Source organism: Patella vulgata, chromosome 1 (assembly GCF_932274485.2).
Source record: "Patella vulgata chromosome 1, xgPatVulg1.2, whole genome shotgun sequence".
NCBI classification, from domain to species: domain Eukaryota; kingdom Metazoa; phylum Mollusca; class Gastropoda; family Patellidae; genus Patella; species Patella vulgata.
This window is the reverse complement of record NC_065879.2, coordinates 89069023-89088230: the sequence shown is the minus strand read 5'-3', so window position 1 is coordinate 89088230 and position 19208 is coordinate 89069023. Positions and strand designations below refer to the sequence as shown.

Sequence of the window (19208 nt, the reverse complement as noted above, 5' to 3'; positions counted from 1 at the left end):
TATTTGAATAACAGTTTTAATGATACTAATTTACACAATGTATTTGAATAACAGTTTTAATGATACTAATTTACACAATGTATTTGAATAACAGTTTTAATTATACTAATTTACACAATGTATTTGAATAACAGTTTTAATGATACTAATTTACACAATGTATTTGAATAACAGTTTTAATGATACTAATTTACACAATGTATTTGAATAACAGTTTTAATTATACTAATTTACACAATGTATTTGAATAACAGTTTTAATTATACTAATTTACACAATGTATTTTAATAACAGTTTTAATGATACTAATTTACACAATGTATTTGAATAACAGTTTTAATTATACTAATTTACACAATGTATTTGAATAACAGTTTTAATTATACTAATTTATTTTTTTAAAAGTAAATTTCCTTGAAAACATGAAAATGACTTGTGTCTTATGCAGCATTGAGATTCCTTTCTCACAGGAAGGGAAGGAGAGGGGGGCGGGGTATTTGACATGAGGAGTCCGTTTATAAATTTATGAGATGGGTGCCTTTGGAGTTTGCATGGGGAGTCCGTTTACTTAGGGGATGGGTGCGTTATGTAGTTGGCATGGGGAATCCGTTTACTTAGGGTATGGGTGCGTTATGTAGTTAGCATGGAGATTCCATTCAAGGAGCGCTTTGGTTGGGAGAGGGGGTACCAAAGAAATAAGCACTGTAATTCTTCAGTAGATGGAATGGGACGAGGTTTAATGTCTTGTCAACTGAATACAGTTGAGACATGCATAGGGTAATTATTATTTCGAGTTTAGTCGTTCGGGTGGGACGAAAATTCGAGAGAAAGAGAAACATGCATTATGTAAGAGCTAAATCTACCGATTGCATTTGTTTCTTTGGGCATGAAATGTTATATAAATTATTAATTAGACATTTATAAGCTTATCCAGACCATAATCAACTCACGATGGCATCGCTAGCCTGTGATATTATGGATAATCGGGACTTTGTTTTTTATCGTAGCGACTTTAATGATGATCGAGGCTAGGCCTAAAATTCAGTCGCTAATATCTTAGTCCAAAGTGGAGCAACTTGACTGTAATTTTCCGCATACATGTATTATCTATTTTTTAGCTAATATAACGAGAGCTGTCAGCTCTTTATCTAATCTCCCATAATGGGTAATTTCAGGACTAACATATGGTACAATTTTATTTCTAAAATTCGCATGCACGTATGGGTCTTTGATAGAGTGGGGGGGGGTGAGCGGGGGGGGGGGGGGGGGTAACCCACGAAGCTGACCAGTTATGGAATTCAATATCACAATATCACAATACCCCTTATAGCCCAGAGTATAGCATGTTCCTGAAGCAACGACTGCGAGTTGCACAACATCTGGCCGTTGCTTGTTTACTTCACAATTCCCTAACTTATAGCTATGTTATCTACAGACACGTGACATTGAATGAACCTTGAACTTTGCAACTCGATTATCACAGGTAGACATTTTAACTGGAAAGCGCGAGACTTGGCATTCGGTGAAATATGTAGGGTATTACGTGAAGGCCTTTATAAGATGTACGTAGTTAAAGCGAGATCAAGCCTTCTATTGAAGATGAGAGTATAGCGGCTGCGGGACTTCGATATGCCGGTTGATGCAGAAAAGATAAAACCCATTTTGTTCGGTATAAAGAGGTATTGCCGCTTTAAACTACGAGGCTTACCAGTTGGAATTTAATTGCTGTCTGGGTACAATGTCCCTCATATAACACTGTATGACGAAAACCCGTCTTGTTTATCCTGGTTGGCGCAGAAAAGCAGGGGGGGGGGGGGTCACGATGGCTAAGTTTGTAAGACGTTGGCTCGCTAGCCTGGAAGTCGCACGTTCGATCCCTGCATTGGCCGAGAAAGTTCATCGGGTTTTTTCGACGTGGTTCCCCCCCCCCCCCCCCCTGTCAGTGGTGCAGGACAGACCGATTGACAAGGAAAGCTGTCTAGTCGTTCGGATGGTAAGAAAAACCGAAGTCCCGTTTACACATTAGGGTGCACGTAAAAGATCCCTTGGCTGTGGGAATTCGATATAAGTGTAGGTCATATTGCCGCTGCCCGAGCAAAATCTCCCTCATAGCACACTATGGCGTATGGCCGTCTTCATTAGCCCAGTCGGACCAGAACAGTAGGGCCTTAAAATACATTTCATTTTATTTCATAAACGTGTGACCCCAGCGTATTCGTTATTTCACCTGTGATAATATTATAGTTTAATGTTCAGATATAAACCCAAAGAGGAAGTATATTCAACCTGAAGCTCTACTTGTTATACGTATCTATTTAAATATGTGTACGTACTTAGGTAAGGACAGGTGTCACAGGTGTCACAGATATAATTTTAACAACTAAACTCAAGATATTGTGAGTATGTTTTAAATTTCTTTTCGATTCTACGCTTTTACATGACAAGGAGTAGTGTCGCCTGTCCAACCTCGTGGGTTCCGTCCGCTATCTCCGGTTTCCTCCCAACGCTATATAAAATTAAACTATTGGACGTTAAACTCCCAATTCTCTATATATAGATCATGTGAGTACGTTGTAAATCATGAAACTAGGTAAAAGCTGCACTACTGTTTGTTTCACAGTAAACGATAATAAGGGGTAGATAAAGAAAATTAGTTAAAGATACATTATGGGAGATTATTATAGAGAGTTGGCCATTCTTGCTATAACAGCTCCAAAGTAGATTATGAAAGAAGAATTAGTGAAATCGTATTTTAATCCGAGCTGTAACCGAGCCATCCGTGGGTCTACAGAGTTGATTTTGGTCTAAATAAAGATCTAATTTATAATTTCTATAACATCTGAAGCCTAAATTAAGACTTGCAATAATCAAATTTAGCTCTTGCATAATGCATATTTAATGAAATTATTACTTATCGACTATTAAGTGGAGGAAAGTATTTCTTAATAAAATGGGTTTCCATTAATTTTCTTTTCGCCCTGTCATCGACTTTCAGTTTATAAAAGGGAAAATTTGAAATTTGACGTGTAGGTGTCTTACACATCTAAAGATATATATATATATATATATATATATATATATATATATATATATATATATATATACAGATAAAATATAGATAGTGTTAATGATCTAACTGTATATGATCCAGATGGATATACATTAGATAGTAAAACTTGGTACATACTTTACTATCTAATTTTGTCTCAACAAAACACAAAATCGCGTTTTGTCGATAGCCCAGACGAGGTCAGCGTGTTTTATTAACATAAAGATATAAATGTATACGTTAATTCAATACAAATAATGGATTGTAACAATAATGGAATATAACAATAAAGGAATGGAATATAACAATAATGTAATATAACAATAATAGAATGAATTATAACAATAATGTTATATTACATTATTGTTATATTTTTTATTATTGTTATATTTTTATTATTGTTAAATATTTTTTTATTGTTATTTGATAAATCAAAGGAAAACGTAATGAATGAATATTAAACCCCAGCTTATGCATTGATTTGACTATTGAGTTACTAGGTTTTTCTGTGGCATACTAGGCAAATGAAGGAAGTTGCTAGGTTGTGTCATGGGTGTAACTGCTTACAAAATCAAAAGATTGGAATATCTAGTACAACAACAGGAAGCACATACCCTAGTAACTACAAATTTGGTCCTAACTCAATTTTGATAAAAAGAAGTGAGTTACTAGGTTTTAACTTTTGACGGGAGAAGTCCTAATCACCGTTTATTTTAGACTTATATCTTATATCATAAATGCATGTATGTGTTATACAAAGCTTATCTTATCTTATAAATGTACATTTTTATGCTAAGAGTATCTCAGCACTGTTTATTTAGCCCCAACCTAGCCCCAGGACTATAAGTCATAATCACGCAGGTTTCTTATACTTAATCCCCGGTTGTACGTGGCAAGGAGTGGGGTTGCCTGTCCAATCTCGTGGGTTTTCTCCGGGTCCTCCGGTTTCCTCCCACTGCTAAAGACCCATACGCGCAAGCGAATTATTGAAATAAAATGAAACCATATGTTAGTCCCGAAATGACCTAGTTTGTGTCGAGTGGACGTTAAACCCCATCTCTCTCTCTCTCTCTCTCTCTCTCTCTCTCTCTCTCTCTCTCTCTATTTTATACTTATATCATAAATGCATGTATATATACAAAGCGTATCCTATTTCATGAATGCGTGTATATTTTGCTGTTGACTCACGCTACGAGTATCTCAGCGCCGTTTATTTAATGTTTTTAAAATGTGTTAACGTTTTTTTGTAGACCTATATAGCATATATAATATTATATAAACTATAGATATGATCAAACAGGAAGGGCGCATGTTATTTCTATAGTGTATATAATATTATACATTTTAACAACCTGTTCGAGAGCAATGGAGTGTGACGACCACTTCAGACAAACTAGGCCGTTTTGTGATTATCATAATGGCACAGTTTTATTTCAATAATGTGCCCGTGTACATAGCAGTTGGTGGACCCTACTCATAGCCACGTGCTAGAGGGGGGGGGGGGCGGAGACACTTGAATCAATTACAGAGAGAGAGAGAGAGAGAGAGAGGGGGGGGGGGGTAACGTCCACGCGACACAAACTATATAGGTCATTTCGGGACTAACATATGGTTTAATTTTATTTCAATAATTCATTTGCGCGTAGGGTCTTTAGCAGTTGGAGGAAACCGGAGGACCGGAGAAAACTAATGAGGATGGACAGACGACCCTACTCCTTGTCACGTACAACCGGGGATTCGAAACCACGCCAGTTGACTCAATGACAGACCTTATGATACAGCGCGCACGTGCTAACCATTCAGCCATCCAAATCCCCTGAATCAATTACATGTTTAGTTCATATTCCACAATATTTAAATGTATCATTTTTGAAATATTCTGTTGATTTATTTCACATTTATTCGTACATTAATGTACACTTCTTTACAATATTTACAATATATATAAATACATTTAGTCAATGCATATATAAGTCATTATTTCATTAAGATCTTTTCTATGTGAGTAAGTTTCGTGCGACTCACGCATATTTATCAGATCTACAATTTAACCAGATCTTTATTATGTTTAAAAGTTTATTTACTTTTATATTAGGCCTTTATAAATCGTATCTAAGGCATGACGGGCACATATCTTAATACAGTCATTATTCTTTTGAATTGAACTAATAAACTGTTTATGCATGGACCTTATAATGCACTATATTAATAATTATTTCAATGAAAGGAATATAACTTCGTATCTATCATTTAAAATATTCTCATCATTTAATATTCTATATAAGGAGAAGACGTTTATAAGTTGTTAGAACTTATGTTTAATCCTTTTGCATTGTACTAGATCGCTTGCGCGTAGGAGTCTTTGGTAGTGGAGGGAAGCCGGTGGACCCGGAGAAAACCCACGAGGTTGGCAGGCGAACCTACTCCTTGTCACGAAATGAAATAAAATGGGGTTTAACGTCCTACTGTTCTGCTCCTATACTGCGCTAATTACGACGGGTATACGCCATAGTGTTCTATAATAAGGGAAATTTTGCCCGGGCAGCGGCACAATGGCCTACTCTATATCGAACCCCAACTGCTAAGAGATCTTTTACGTGCACGCCTTTTCATATCGTCCGAACGACTAGACAGCTGTCCTTGTCCGACCCTCCGTCCTGCGCCACTGACAAGGGGAACCCACGTCGGAAAATCCTGATGAACTTTCTCTTACCCACTTCGCCAACGTGGCTACGATAAGCATAACGTTGATACAGTTTGAACTAAAGCAAATATGTTTAGCGCCTTTAAAATGAGCACGACGTGGCCAGGTATTATTGTGATATGTTTATCGGGCCGTGTCATCATAATACAAAATATAACGTAATGTAATGAATGCGACGGCGGGTTAAAGTCTAAATTACAGCAAGACTACGTGTTTGTAACTATGTTGATATATGTTATACACTGTAAAAAACTTGTGTTGAAACAACACAAACTTGTGTTGTTTTCAACACAAGTAAGGTGTCTCTATTTAACAACACAAACTTGTGTTGAAACAACACAAAACTTGTGTTAAATGTTGAAACAACACAAAACTTGTGTTAAAATTTATCAAACAACACAAACTTGTGTTGAAACTTAAGTGAAAATCTACACAATACTTGTGTTGAAATTTTTGAAACTTGTGTTGAAATTTTTGAAACTTGTGTTGAAATTTCTGAAACTTGTGTTAAAATTTCTGAAACTTGTGTTGAAATTTCTGAAACTTGTGTGGTTTCATACAAACTTGTGTATAACCATCCACAAAAACTTGTGTTGTGTTTTTCCCCAATTTATATACAGTATAGCAACCTTTTTATGCAGGACCCATCTCTTTGCTCTGTTAGACCTGTAAAGTTTGATAAAAGAAGGAAACAAAAAAAAATTTTGTAAGATTATTATTTATTCATAAAATCATAGGAAAAAGTAAATTAATACATCAAAACTAAATAGATATTTGAAATGTTAACAGAAAAACAGAGAATTCTAATACTAATTATATTGTGTTATATATAATGACCCCCCCCCCCCCTCACACACACACACACCCCACTTTACCCATCACAAAATATAACATAGCTATTTAAATTGTTCTTAACCCCACACACTTTACCTATCACAAAATATAAAATAGCTATATAAATTGTTCTTTACCCCAAAACAAGAACTGAGAATATAAAGATATGTACACAGTATCCCTACCCCATACTCCAAAATATATAATTCAAATAATATCTAAATTTAATAACATCCAAACCAAGCACTAAGATTAATTATGCACTAAATTGAAACAATTTCAAAAACTGAAAAGTGCTACAAAATCACACTACAAGTGATTTGTGAGACATATAGAAATAACTAATATACACAGAAAACTAACAAATGAAAAATGCACTATTTTGCAGGAGTAATAAAATGATGTAAAACCTTTTCCTCATTAAAAAAAACCCAAACAAAATGAATATTTTGTAAATAAAAGAAGCAAAGCATCAAGATTACAGGATTGAAATAAAAAAATATCATATGTACAAAACATTTATATACAATCACAAGTCATAAGCCACAGTGGTTCAGTGAGTAAAAGGTGTTGGCCGAGAAATTTCAACTGGATTTTCCGGCACAGTTCCCACTTGTCAGTAGTGTTTGATATGGCAAGGGATAATTGGGTACAAGCCCGGAATCGAAAGAGAGAGAGAGAGAAATGGGGTTTAACGTCCACTTGACACAAACTAGGTCATTTCGGGATTAACATATGGTTTAATTTTATTTCAATAATTCGTTGCGCATAGGGGTCTTTAGCAGTGGGAGGAAACCGGAGGTCCCGGAGAAAACCCACAAGATTGGACAGGCGACCCTACTCCTTGTCACGTACAACCGGGGATTCGAAACCACGCCAGTTGACTCAATGACAGGCCGTATGATACCGCACGCACGTGCTTACCATTCGGCCATCCACCCCCCCTCCCCCATTCCCGGAATCGAAACCATCCCCACTGCGTTCACTTAGAAGAACCCTTGACAATTGAATTATTTGACTCAATGACAGACTTCCTGATCAAATGTGTGCGTGTTAATCATTGCCCCCCCCCCCCCGGGTTCCCGTTAAAGAACCCTTGACAGTTGAAATATTTGATATAAGAGTAGGGTGTAGGGCAGAATCACTCTAAGAACACAGAAAAGTAGGATACTAAACCGTATTTCATTTCATAAGCAAGGGAAAGTCACCTTTATGTAGGTCAAGATTTTTTGTAATTCTGGGTGTATTTGATCTACATTTGGTTTCTAGTAATGCCTATTAAATACTTTATGATTTCTGACCAAATTCTAAGTGATTTATATGTCACTTTACTTGCTATATTATACATACATTTCTGAAGAGAATTAAAATCTAATTGTGTTTTGGAAGAAAATTTAACATTAATAACAAAAAATAAATATTTAAAAATTGGGTCAAATGCATTCTTTCCCAGAAGTATAAAATAAATTGATGCTTGGGTTTTCTTGTTGTTATCATACAGCAAATACTCTTTCAATGGTGTTCCAGCCTAAAAAATAAAAAGTAGGCAATAAGAATACTTTCTATGGTTCACAACGTTTAAATAAACAATTTATTTTGCCACATCGAGACCGAGTCTCTATTTGGTTTCAACTTTGCTTAACGCTTATTGTGTCTTGTCCAGTTACAGACCCAGGCAGATTATTATGCTCAAATCAAATGAGTTAGAAGTCAGAAAAAAGTCTTGAGATTTGGGACTGAAGTCTCATAATAGGTCAACTATTCACCCTTTCATACATGTATTGTCTGCAAATCCAGATTCCCTACTACATCATGGCAGCACCTTTTTACTTGGCAATGTCTAATTATTTTTGGACCCATTCTTATTTTATTTCAATTGACAACAAATTGGATATTACCCTTTAAAATCTATTGAAATCTATTTGAAAGTAAAATACTGTCCATCATTATTTTACTGCTATTTACTGTAAAAATACACATACATGTAGGGCCTATCGCAACTTGAAGGAAATCAATGGATGTGATTGGCAAAAATCAAGCATGCCAAGTACTTGAAACAGCAGAGTCCTAGGCATTGCCCCAAGAAGAATAACTAGATTACCAAGCAAGTGTATAGAAGTACTTCCTGATTAAAAATACAAATATATATGTTAATTACATTTTGCGTGTTTTCCCCTTGTCAGTGATACAGGACGGAGGGCCTGACAAGGACAGCTGTCTAGTCGTTCGGATGGGACGAAAAACCGAGGTCCCGTGTACACATTGGCGTGCACGTAAAAGATTCCTTGGCAATTGGAATTCGATATAAGAGTAGGCTGTAGCGCCGCTGCCCGGGCAAAATTCCCTTCATAGCACACTGTATGGCGTATGCCCGTCTTCATTAGCCCAATTTATGAGCAAAACAGTAGGATGTTAAACCCCATTTCATTTCATTTTCAAAATTATAAAATAATTTGATGGCTTAATATTCAAAAGGTACAGTCCTTCATGTTTATAAAATTGTACGGGAGCCATAAAAAGCTCCTGATACCTTGAATATATGCAGTTTAAAAGTAAACAAAAATCTCAATATTTAGGAGAGAGAGAGAGAGAGAGAAATGGGGTTTAACGTCCATCCAACCCTCCCACCAAGTGTATAGAACCAGTTCCTGATTTAAAAAGCAAATATGCATGGTACTTACATAGTCTTTGTCTGATAAGCAAGATCTGTGAGAAAACGTCTCCACAATATCAATAGCCCTTTCCAACTTGATCTTCCGAGGTGGGTAACTGAAAAAAAAAATGGCAATGTATTAGTTGGCTTAAATTGACTAGACAGTTTTGATTAATTAAAAAAATGTTAATTTAATTACATTTGTTTTGTTTCATGTGTTGGTTTGCTTTGCCACAGATGAGACTGTGATATCTACATATAACTAAGATTCTGTCTCTGCTCATACATGACATGTACAGTTTTACTATACTAAACTGAATTTTAGATTTCAAAATAGCATAACAATCTTTTCTATTAGAATTGAATAGTTACCCACCAAGAAAAAGCTGCTCTATCATCATTTTTTCCAGCCATTTCTTCTTCCATTTTTTTCTTTTATAATTTCTTTTGTTATTACATGATCTTTTTCTGGGTGATTTGCATATACATCCAATATTGAAACTGAAAAAATAAATACATGATATGTAATTTACGATTAAAGCTACCTTACCATATATACAAACTATGTGATATGAAATTGAAACTAATGTATCTATATGTATCAAAAGTTTTAATCCCAAGGAACTACCTAAGCCGTAAAAGTCTATCTTAATAATCCTTGTTTGTCACATGGTTTAACTGTCGCAGTAATTAGAAGACGGCCATGGTGACTGGGTAAATTAGGTGCTGGCACACTAGCATGGAGGCCACAGGTTATCTCTTGGGGTTGAGCGAGAAAGCTCATCTTGATTTTGCAGAGTGGTTTCCCCTGAGATCCAATGTACACATTGGCGTACACATAAAAGTTCTCTTGGCAGTTTGAATTCGGTATGAGAGTAGGCCATAGTGTCGCTGCCCAGACAAACATTTTCACTTAGCACAATGCATTAGAGTAGTCGGAGCTGACCAGTAGGACGTTGTCTTTAAACCCCATTTCATTTCAGGTAATCTAGTAGTTTTCTAGTAAGATTGAAGTCTCTCTACTTTCTTTATATGTAAATATCATATTTGAAATAAGTCATACTTTTATTCGATATGGGGTGGGGCTGGGGGGAATGGTCTAGTAGGTAATGCATGCGCATGAAATCACAGGGTCTGTCATTGTGTTAAGTGGCATGGTTTCAATTTCAAGGAGTAGAGTCGCCTGTCCAATCTCTTGAGTTTTTTCGCTGGGTCATTCGGTTTCCTCCGTTTTCTAAATACATGTACCCCTACGCCAAGCGAATTATTCATATTAAATTGAAGCATACCTTCTCTAATCTCTGGGTCCTTTTGTTTCCTCCTTTTGCTAAATACCCATACCCGCAAGCGAATTATTCATATTAAATTTAACCTTACCTGTCCTTTTTCCCGAAACGACCTAGCGTCTGTAGGCTAAGTAGATATAAGGACCCATCTTGCAACAACTCTACATGTAGGTTCGTGCATAATTAATATTACAGTAACATACCAATTTTTAATACATGTAGAATGAGACAGTGTGCAGGGAAAGGGTGGAAACGGAAGTAGGCTAATCCTCGTCGTAGTTGATTACCGGTATGCATATAGGCACAGCATGGACTACTTGATTCTTCAAATACAAGTACATGTAAGGCCTTGTTTATGTCATTTCTCTCTCTCTCTCTCTGTTGCATGTAAGTGCCATATAAATACTTTATTTTGGATTGTATGTTCACATACACTAATCATTGTAGGACATTGGTAAAAAAAAAATAGAAAATATAAAAATTAATTGAAATTTTTACCTGTTTGTCTTCGATTCAATGCCAATGGAGTCCTTGGTAAATTCTCAATAATTATTGCTGGAAGGTGGAAAGAGTCACATATCATCATTGACTGGAAAAAATAATAAAACTATAGAGAAACTTCCACAGGCTGATTCTAGTTCCATTATTTATTAACTGTGACTGAATCAGGCAAAAATGGGGCCTAATATTAAATATTACACAGACTCACAGAGGTTGAACAACGGATTACATGTCATTTGGGACTCGCGTCATTTGGGACTCAAAAAAATATGACCACGACATTTGGGACTCGGGTATACGACGTTTGGGACTTTGGTATACGTCGTTTGGGACTTTGGTATACGTCGTTTGGGACTCGGGTTAACGACGTTTGGGACTCGGGATAATTTATTAGAAATAGGCCAATTCAAAACACGAAAGAAAATATTTATTAACACGAAACACGTGGTTAGTAAAAGGCTCAACCAAACGATAAAACATTAGTTGCACTTACGGTTCTTTGATAATCATCGTTTCTCATAAAAGTTTTATATTTATTTAAAACGAATAATATGCTGATGAATTTATTTGAAAATGACCTACACAAAAAACAAAATAAATATTTACACGACATGCAATCTTTTTTTACAAGCCCCTAGAAATTGTTAACGATAATCCGTGAGCTGCACGTTGACATGCTTGTCGTAGACGGCAATACCAATTGATAAATTAGTGCGTACAAGGCAAAGTTTTTTTGTGGAAAATATAAGAAATGGCAACGAACAAAGCGGGATAATTAAAGCTGATTAACTGATAATCCCAATGTTATTACAGTATGTTCAAAGAAACCTAACGGTTCTTTGGTGGATGAGGAAAAACGTGAGTTGTCAATCATCGAGAATGGCGGCCGTGTGTTGATTGCAGTTATACCGTTTCACGAAAAAACATTAGCAGTGGTCGGTCAATCAAGCTCGTTTACTATTTATAACGCAAATTTTTCGTTTCGGTTAAAACAAAATATACGTCCATTTTAATTGGCCGAAGGATGTGCGACTAATAGAAATATGGCGGGCGGACAAACTGACCAAACAGTATATTTCGAGGTATTTGAGGTAAGCTAATTTAATATTATATCATAACTGCATGTGCATACTTGTGTTTCTGTGTGATTAAATATTCAAAAAATCATTCTTAGGATACAGCCTCGACACCAGCCCGCCTTGAATTGCAATGTTGGTTTTGTGTTCTGGGCGCCATTTTGAAAAAAACTGACATGACCTATATAATACAATCCAGCGATAGTGCAGTCAATTTCCTTTAAAAGGGAATCCGAATTTGTTAATTTTCTGCAATATCACTTCGGTGGTAGCGGACGTTAAATAAAGCTATTTCACGTACAAAGACCTACAATAAAATCCAGGTGAATTGGGAAAAATATTCATGTATTTTCTTGATGAAGAGTAGCTATTTCAATTTGTAAATGCCCAGTCATCTTAGACAAATAATAATTCCAACTTCAAATCAGTTGTATTTATTAAAATCATACTATGAATAATTGTATTTTTCCACTTGCATAATAATAAAAACTTGACTTTTATTATTTTATTTCTTCAGGCCAAGAACATGGAAAATTGGTAATTGCCTTGTATCACTGCTAACTATAAGGCACAGGGAGCCTTGGGCAGAAATGATAATAATATGGTTCTCAGATATGTTACTGTGTACAGACTGAACAAAAAATATATATACACTTGCTATTAGATGTACATTATATCATTGGCAATAATAAGATCCAATTTTAGTTTTTAGTTACACACTGTTAACCACCAATAGATGACAATAAATCATAAAATGTATTCAGCTCGACGTAAGACTTAAATAAATAGATACAGTTGGTTTAACTTGAATATATGCATATATATGCATATATCACCTTACAGCTGAATCACATTACATATCTTTTTAGTTGATGTTCATATCGTCTTACGTATTTGTCAACATCAATGTGACCTTGTTCTATGTCACATTAGCCTTTTCAGACTTGTCACCACGAATTTACTCACCACAAACTCGCATAGTTATGAATTTATTGTTTGGTTTAAACAATATTTTATTTCTTAGTGAATCACAGATATATTTAACATACAATATATGGATACAATAACAAGCATTGCTGCTTATGTAAAATCGCTTCCATAAATAGTGATCATTCAGAAGTGGACGACTGGATGTATTTGATTAACATATTTTACAGAGTGCAGAAGGTGAAGGAAAAGAAGGTAAAGAAGGTAAAGATCCCTTAGAAAGGAAATAAACAGTACATATACAAGTAGATTATAACGATAGATATTCAATAAGACGATGACGATGCCGAGGCCCAAAATTAGTTCATCAAGTTTTATGAATTTTATGAGTTCATCTGCTAACTGGAGGGGGTGGGGAATTTCAGTAATGATCTAGGCAGTTTTAAAGCGTTTAGTTAGTTTGATAAAATTATGTACGATTTCAACGATTAAAGAATTTTCATCAAAAGAAATAGTGGTGTTTCCAAAAAGTATTGTTTGAATATTCCTATGATCAAAACCTAATTTATTTATTGTGATTTTTCGCTGAGAATTGTATAGTGGACAGTGTAAGAAATAATGTTCACAGTCTTCGACACCTTGACCACAAAAACATGAGGGATTTTCCGATATGTGCATCAAACACTTATGAAGGTTTAAGTCGCTCTTTGAGTTTCGTAGTTTACAATGTATTATCTGTAGATGTCTTTCGCCTATATAGTAGTGAGCATTTGTTTCGATTAAGCGCATGCCTGATTTTAATTTAGTTTTGAATTCAGAAATAGTTTTGGAATTTTTTATTTGATGACTTAGATCATTCCACTGTTTAACAGAGGAAGGAAAAAAAGAATTCTGGTATAGTAATGTTCTACAGTTTATTTGCTTAATTTGGTTTGAGTTACGAAGACGGTAGGGTTGGTCGGCGGATACAAGAGGTGGGATTATATCGGTTAGATATTTAGGAACTAGTCCATTTAAAATTTTGTAGAAAAGTATCATTTTATGTTGATAGCGTCTTAGTTGAAGCTGGCATATTCCGGTTTCCGTATAAAGTATATTATGAGAGGTACCACGTGGAAGACCGGTTATAGTACGCAAGGCGTCGAGTTGGAGTTTTTCAAGTTGGGTTGATTTGTCTTTAGAACAGTTATTCCATACACAATCTGCATAATCGAAAATTGGAAGAATGAATGACTTATATATAGTTTCTAATGTTTTTCGTTTTAGACGGTATTTAAAACTTCGCAGATAATTTATCAGTTTGCTTATTTTCGACGTAAGGTAATCTATATGCATATCCCAGTTACACGACTTACTGAAAAGAAGGCCTAAATGTTTATGGCTTATTTCATCGTTTATATCTGAGTTGTTTAGCGATAATTTAAAGATTGAGGGTGATAATTTTCTTGAAAAGGTTAAACTTACAGTTTTTGATGGGTTAAAATCCACCTTCCATTTAATTGACCATTGAAATATCTTTTCAATATCTCTATTTAGAATGGCTTGTGCATCTTTAGGGTTATTTATTATTAAAAAAAGAGAAGTGTCGTCAGCGAACAAGCGTATATTAGATTCAATGTCATTTACAATATCATTTATGTAAATAAGGAATAGTAACGGACCTAAAATGGAACCCTGGGGTACCCCAGAGGTAATATTTTGAAGAGAAGAACTCTGGCCACCAATTAGCACCTTTTGTTTTGATTAGATAAATAATTTTCGATTAATTTAAGAGTATTATTTCTGATACCTACCGAATTTAGTTTATGCAAAAGGCCCTCGTGCCAAACACGATCAAATGCTTTACTTATATCAAAAAAGATGGATTTGACTTCATGTCCATTGTCGATGGCTCTACATATATAATCATACATTTCAATCAATTGGTAAACGGAAGAATTATTTGGTTGAAAGCCCGACTGTAAAGGGGTTATAAGATTGTGGCGTAGAGTAAAATTAAAAATATGTTTGTATACAATTTTTTCAAATACTTTTCCAATCGAGCTGAGAAGAGATATAGGCCTATAATTAGAACAATCATGAATATCGCCTTTCTTATATATCGGAACTATATTAGCTTCTTTCCAGCAGTTTGGGAAAATACAATTTTCTATTAAAATGTTAAAAAGTTTGGATAGGGGATCACTAAAAGAATTGGCTACGGTTTTCAGAATAATATTATTGATGTTGTCAGGACCACAGGATGTTTTCATTTTTAGAGAGAGTAGTGTAAGTTTAACGTCATATGGATTTACAGAGAGGTCGTTTATAATCGTGTTGTACGTTGTAACAAAAGGGAGATCATTGGACGATTTAGAGTCTGTTACTGACTGGGATACAAAGTAATCGTTCATGAGATTTGCCTTATCAACATTTTCGAAATAGACAGTATCTTTCGATTTAAGTGGCGGTAGTTTGTATTCAGAATTTCCATTATTTAAAGAAACGTTTTTTATCAAAGACCACCATTTTGATTCATTAAAGTTATTTTCGTCTATTAATCTATCAATTTTATCTAAGTAGGCTTTTTTGGATTTTCGGATTTCGTTTGTTACTAAATTTCGTTTTTGTCTAAATAAGTACCAATGGTTCGAATCGTTTGAAAGTTTAGCCTTTTTATGAATTCTATTTCTTTGCCTTATCAGTTTTCTAAGATGCGCATTTATCCATAAGGGATCCTTGGGTCGACATACTATAACCTTATTTGGAACAAATGATTTAATACCACTTAATAAAATTTTTGAAACATTTAAAGTTAATTCATGTGGACAAGCAATAGAGTTAAAAGTACTATCCCAGTCAAAGTTATTTATAAATTCGTTTAGCCCTATAACGTTCATATTCTTGTAATTCCAAATGGTCCTATTAAAACAATGGGGTTTTAGCTTGTTAAAATTGAAATGTAAAACCATCGGGCTATGGTCACTTAAGCCAGAATCCCTCACATCAACACTACTCACGTAATCAGGACAACTCACGATAGCAAGGTCGATCAATGATTTAGAGTTCGGCTGAACACGTGTTGGGTGTTTTACAACTTGAGAGAAGTTAAAAGTGTTTATCAAATTATGTAGTCTGCTATTTTTAATAGCAAGAAAATCAACGTTAAAATCTCCTAAAATAATAATATTATAGTCAACAAAATCACGAGTTGCATTAAAACTTTCTTCTACGAGGTCCCAATAATCAATGGAAGCTGAAGGTTGACGATAAAATGAACCTATTAAAAACTTTTTGTTTCTGAAATGCACCTCTACCCAAATCGCCTCGAGTTTTTTAATGATAAGTTCATAACGTGGTTTAAAATATAGGTTTGATTTAATATAAATTGCAACCCCGCCACCCCTACCGTCTTCGCGATTCAATAATACGGGTCGATGATAACCGTGTATGCTCAAAATATCTAAAGGTGTGTTATTATTTAGCCATGTCTCAGAAAAAGTTAGTATATCGAAATCTTTTAATTCTACCGTTATTTCGTCAATTTTGTGTTTAATGCTTCGCACATTTAAATGCAGAATCGAAAATTTATCAGGTCCCGGATTTGGGTGGATATCCCCGCACAATGTTAAAAGTTTAATATTAAAAGATAAGCAGGTCTTCGTAAGACTAAAAGTTATTAAGTATCTGTAAGAAGTACAAACTATATCGTTTAGCGTTATATATTTAAATATTAAGTGATAGTGTTTGGATTAAAATAACTGGTTATCGACATAGTTGTATTTCCTGCAGATAATATAAATTTACAATGTGTGATGTAGGCCTGGCATCGACACCGATAATAATATAAGAAATAATCAATAATACGATGACAATAAGTTAAGATGAAATAAAACTTTACCAAGGGATGTATTACCTCCAGGAAAAATGTGATCAAAAGTATACAATGTGTTTTACATTTAGAAGAAAAATATACAAAATAAAGGTACAAGACAAAAAATGTTAACAAATATTTACAAGAGTGTAGGGGGGTCACAACAGACATATGGAGTACTTTAAACAGAAAGCAACTATTGATCAATATAAGGGTGAAAATTGATATTGATAGGATGGACTAAGTTAGTGTCAACAGATAGTAAAGCTTTTGTAAGTGACAAAGCGAGTAATGGTCACGTTCATGGGATATGTAACTAATATATCTCAAGGTGTGGTCAGGATGGGGGGGGGGGTCAGGGTGTGTGTGGGGGGGGGGGGGGGGCGGTCAGGGTGTGGGGAGATCAGGGTAAAGATAGTTAATCGGATTATAATACTGCTTAATATATCAAGACATTATATATTGTATATTATTTATAAATGCATATAATAGAATAATGTTGATGGTGATAATAGTTATAATATTCGGATATCTGGGTTTATTTACAAGATAGTGTTACCTATATCATGTCACAGCAATTATACTTTTTGTGCTACTTTTTCGGGTGTGGGATTTTGCTGTTGGTTTTAAGTTAAGACAACGTTATAACGGTAATTTTGACGGTGATAGAGGTCACGGAGTGAGCACGTGTATCGAAAGAGCAAGGGACTTTTTTGGACTTTCATTGGAATTGTTTACAAATCAAATTTTGATGGATACAGCGTTATCTTTCCTTTTTAAAAGCTATCGGGTGCTACACATGACGTTGCGTCTAAATTCATATATCTTTAAACGAAGTGGAGCCGAAAATCGAAAGTTGATAGCAATTTAGGGAGACAAGCTGGTACTACATACATTCAAAGTTGGAAGGGCCAATTTGCGAGCTTCAGTGGCTGTACATTTTAAATTATACTACAATGGCCAGTATACGATGCTTTGATTGATTGATTAACATTTTTAACCTGGATTTAAGATTATACTTATCTTATCAAACAATTTTACAAGGTTTTCATGATGTACATTAGAAAACAGGTTTGTCCCAAACTCAAGTGTGCTCTCTCATCAGTTTAGGTGGAATGATGTAAGGTATACAAAGGCACATATAAAGGAGGTAGAAGGTTTATGAATATACAATATACTTATGTATATGCACAGAATTATTTAAATGTGAACAAATTTAGCTAGAAGTATATGTTCGTATATGTATGATAAAATGTGTTTGAAATATGCTCTTTGAAATTTTACAGATTAGATTTATCATATATATTTTAGAGCTCTTTCAGAAAAAAAAAAAAAAAAAAAAAAAAGAAATATGTCTGCTACTATACAATTTTACTCATTAAATCCACTTGTTGTGAACAAGGAAAGAAATGGGGATAGTTATCTTAAAGACAAATGTATGTCAGCATACTTCCAGTTATAAATAATTTGTGCTTATACATTTGTAACAATATTTTATAAGAATATATAGGTTGAGCTATGTTATATAAATACGATTATGTAATAAATACTTTATATCCAGGATCTAATCTATAAACACCATTATAAGATAACAAGGAAATGAGATAAAGGGGTGGAACACATCATCTGTATTGTTTAGTGCTTGAGGACACAGCGACATACATTTTTATAACAGTATTCGCACATCTATCATAACTACCATGGATTTTACATGTACTTCAAACAAGCGAGTAGACGACAAAAAGTATGGTGGCCAATTATTGACATCGAAGTGTGTTCTGCAGTTGAACTGTGTTTGATGTTAAGTTTATCGACTGTGGAAGAAGATATCTGTATACATATTATCTTTTGAGAAACACAATCGGATTTTCGCATATATTTATTAGATTACACATTCAGATTTCTTCAGTCAGATAAATACTTTATAAGTTGATCATCCATATCAGGGTATAATTCAACACGGCAAGTTTTGCCATTATGACCCTCTGCTCGAACCTTACCATTTGAAAACCACGCTGATTTCACAAGGGGGTGTTTTTGTACAGCTGCTAGAAGTTTCACATTGACTTGTGTCATGTCTTCTGATATAGATATGCCAGATTGTTTTAGTTTTTTCCTGTTAGACAGCACTAGTTGTCTTTCATCGCGTCTCATAAAACGCACAATGATGCCTCTATGATGTATTTGTGTTGGATGCACTTGTCCTACAACAGCCTGGTTTGTTTTCGATTTGGGTCCGACTCTATGAGCGGCATCTATGGATATCGGCTGATCAATCTTTAATCGTTCTTTAATTATTTTGTTGACTAGCTCTATGCAACTCTC

The 19208-nt window shown here is 34.7% G+C and overlaps 1 protein-coding gene and 1 long non-coding RNA gene across 6 annotated transcripts in view; one reads left to right on the top strand and one right to left on the bottom strand.

Moving 5' to 3' along the window:
• Nucleotides 1–2245: 2245 nt before the first annotated feature.
• LOC126812819 (uncharacterized) overlaps nt 2246–19208 on the top strand; it is a 28919-nt gene continuing 11956 nt past the window's right edge. The window contains exon 1 of one of the 2 annotated variants that reach the window (XM_050539108.1): nt 2246–2396. The gene's annotated coding sequence lies outside the window, so the exon portion shown is untranslated. The remainder of the gene's footprint in view (nt 2397–19208) is intronic. The other variant, XM_050539118.2, reaches the window with a different exon arrangement.
• LOC126816325 (uncharacterized) lies at nt 6610–10849 on the bottom strand. Of its 4 annotated transcripts, none has more exons than XR_007678318.2 (4): nt 10618–10849; nt 9617–9741; nt 9269–9356; nt 6610–8115 (listed from the first exon to the last, which is right to left on the bottom strand). It is a non-coding gene; the product is annotated as an uncharacterized LOC126816325 (long non-coding RNA). The 4 variants fall into 4 exon arrangements; XR_007678328.2 differs by having other exon boundaries at nt 10730–10820; XR_007678332.2 differs by lacking the exon at nt 10618–10849 and adding an exon at nt 10304–10609.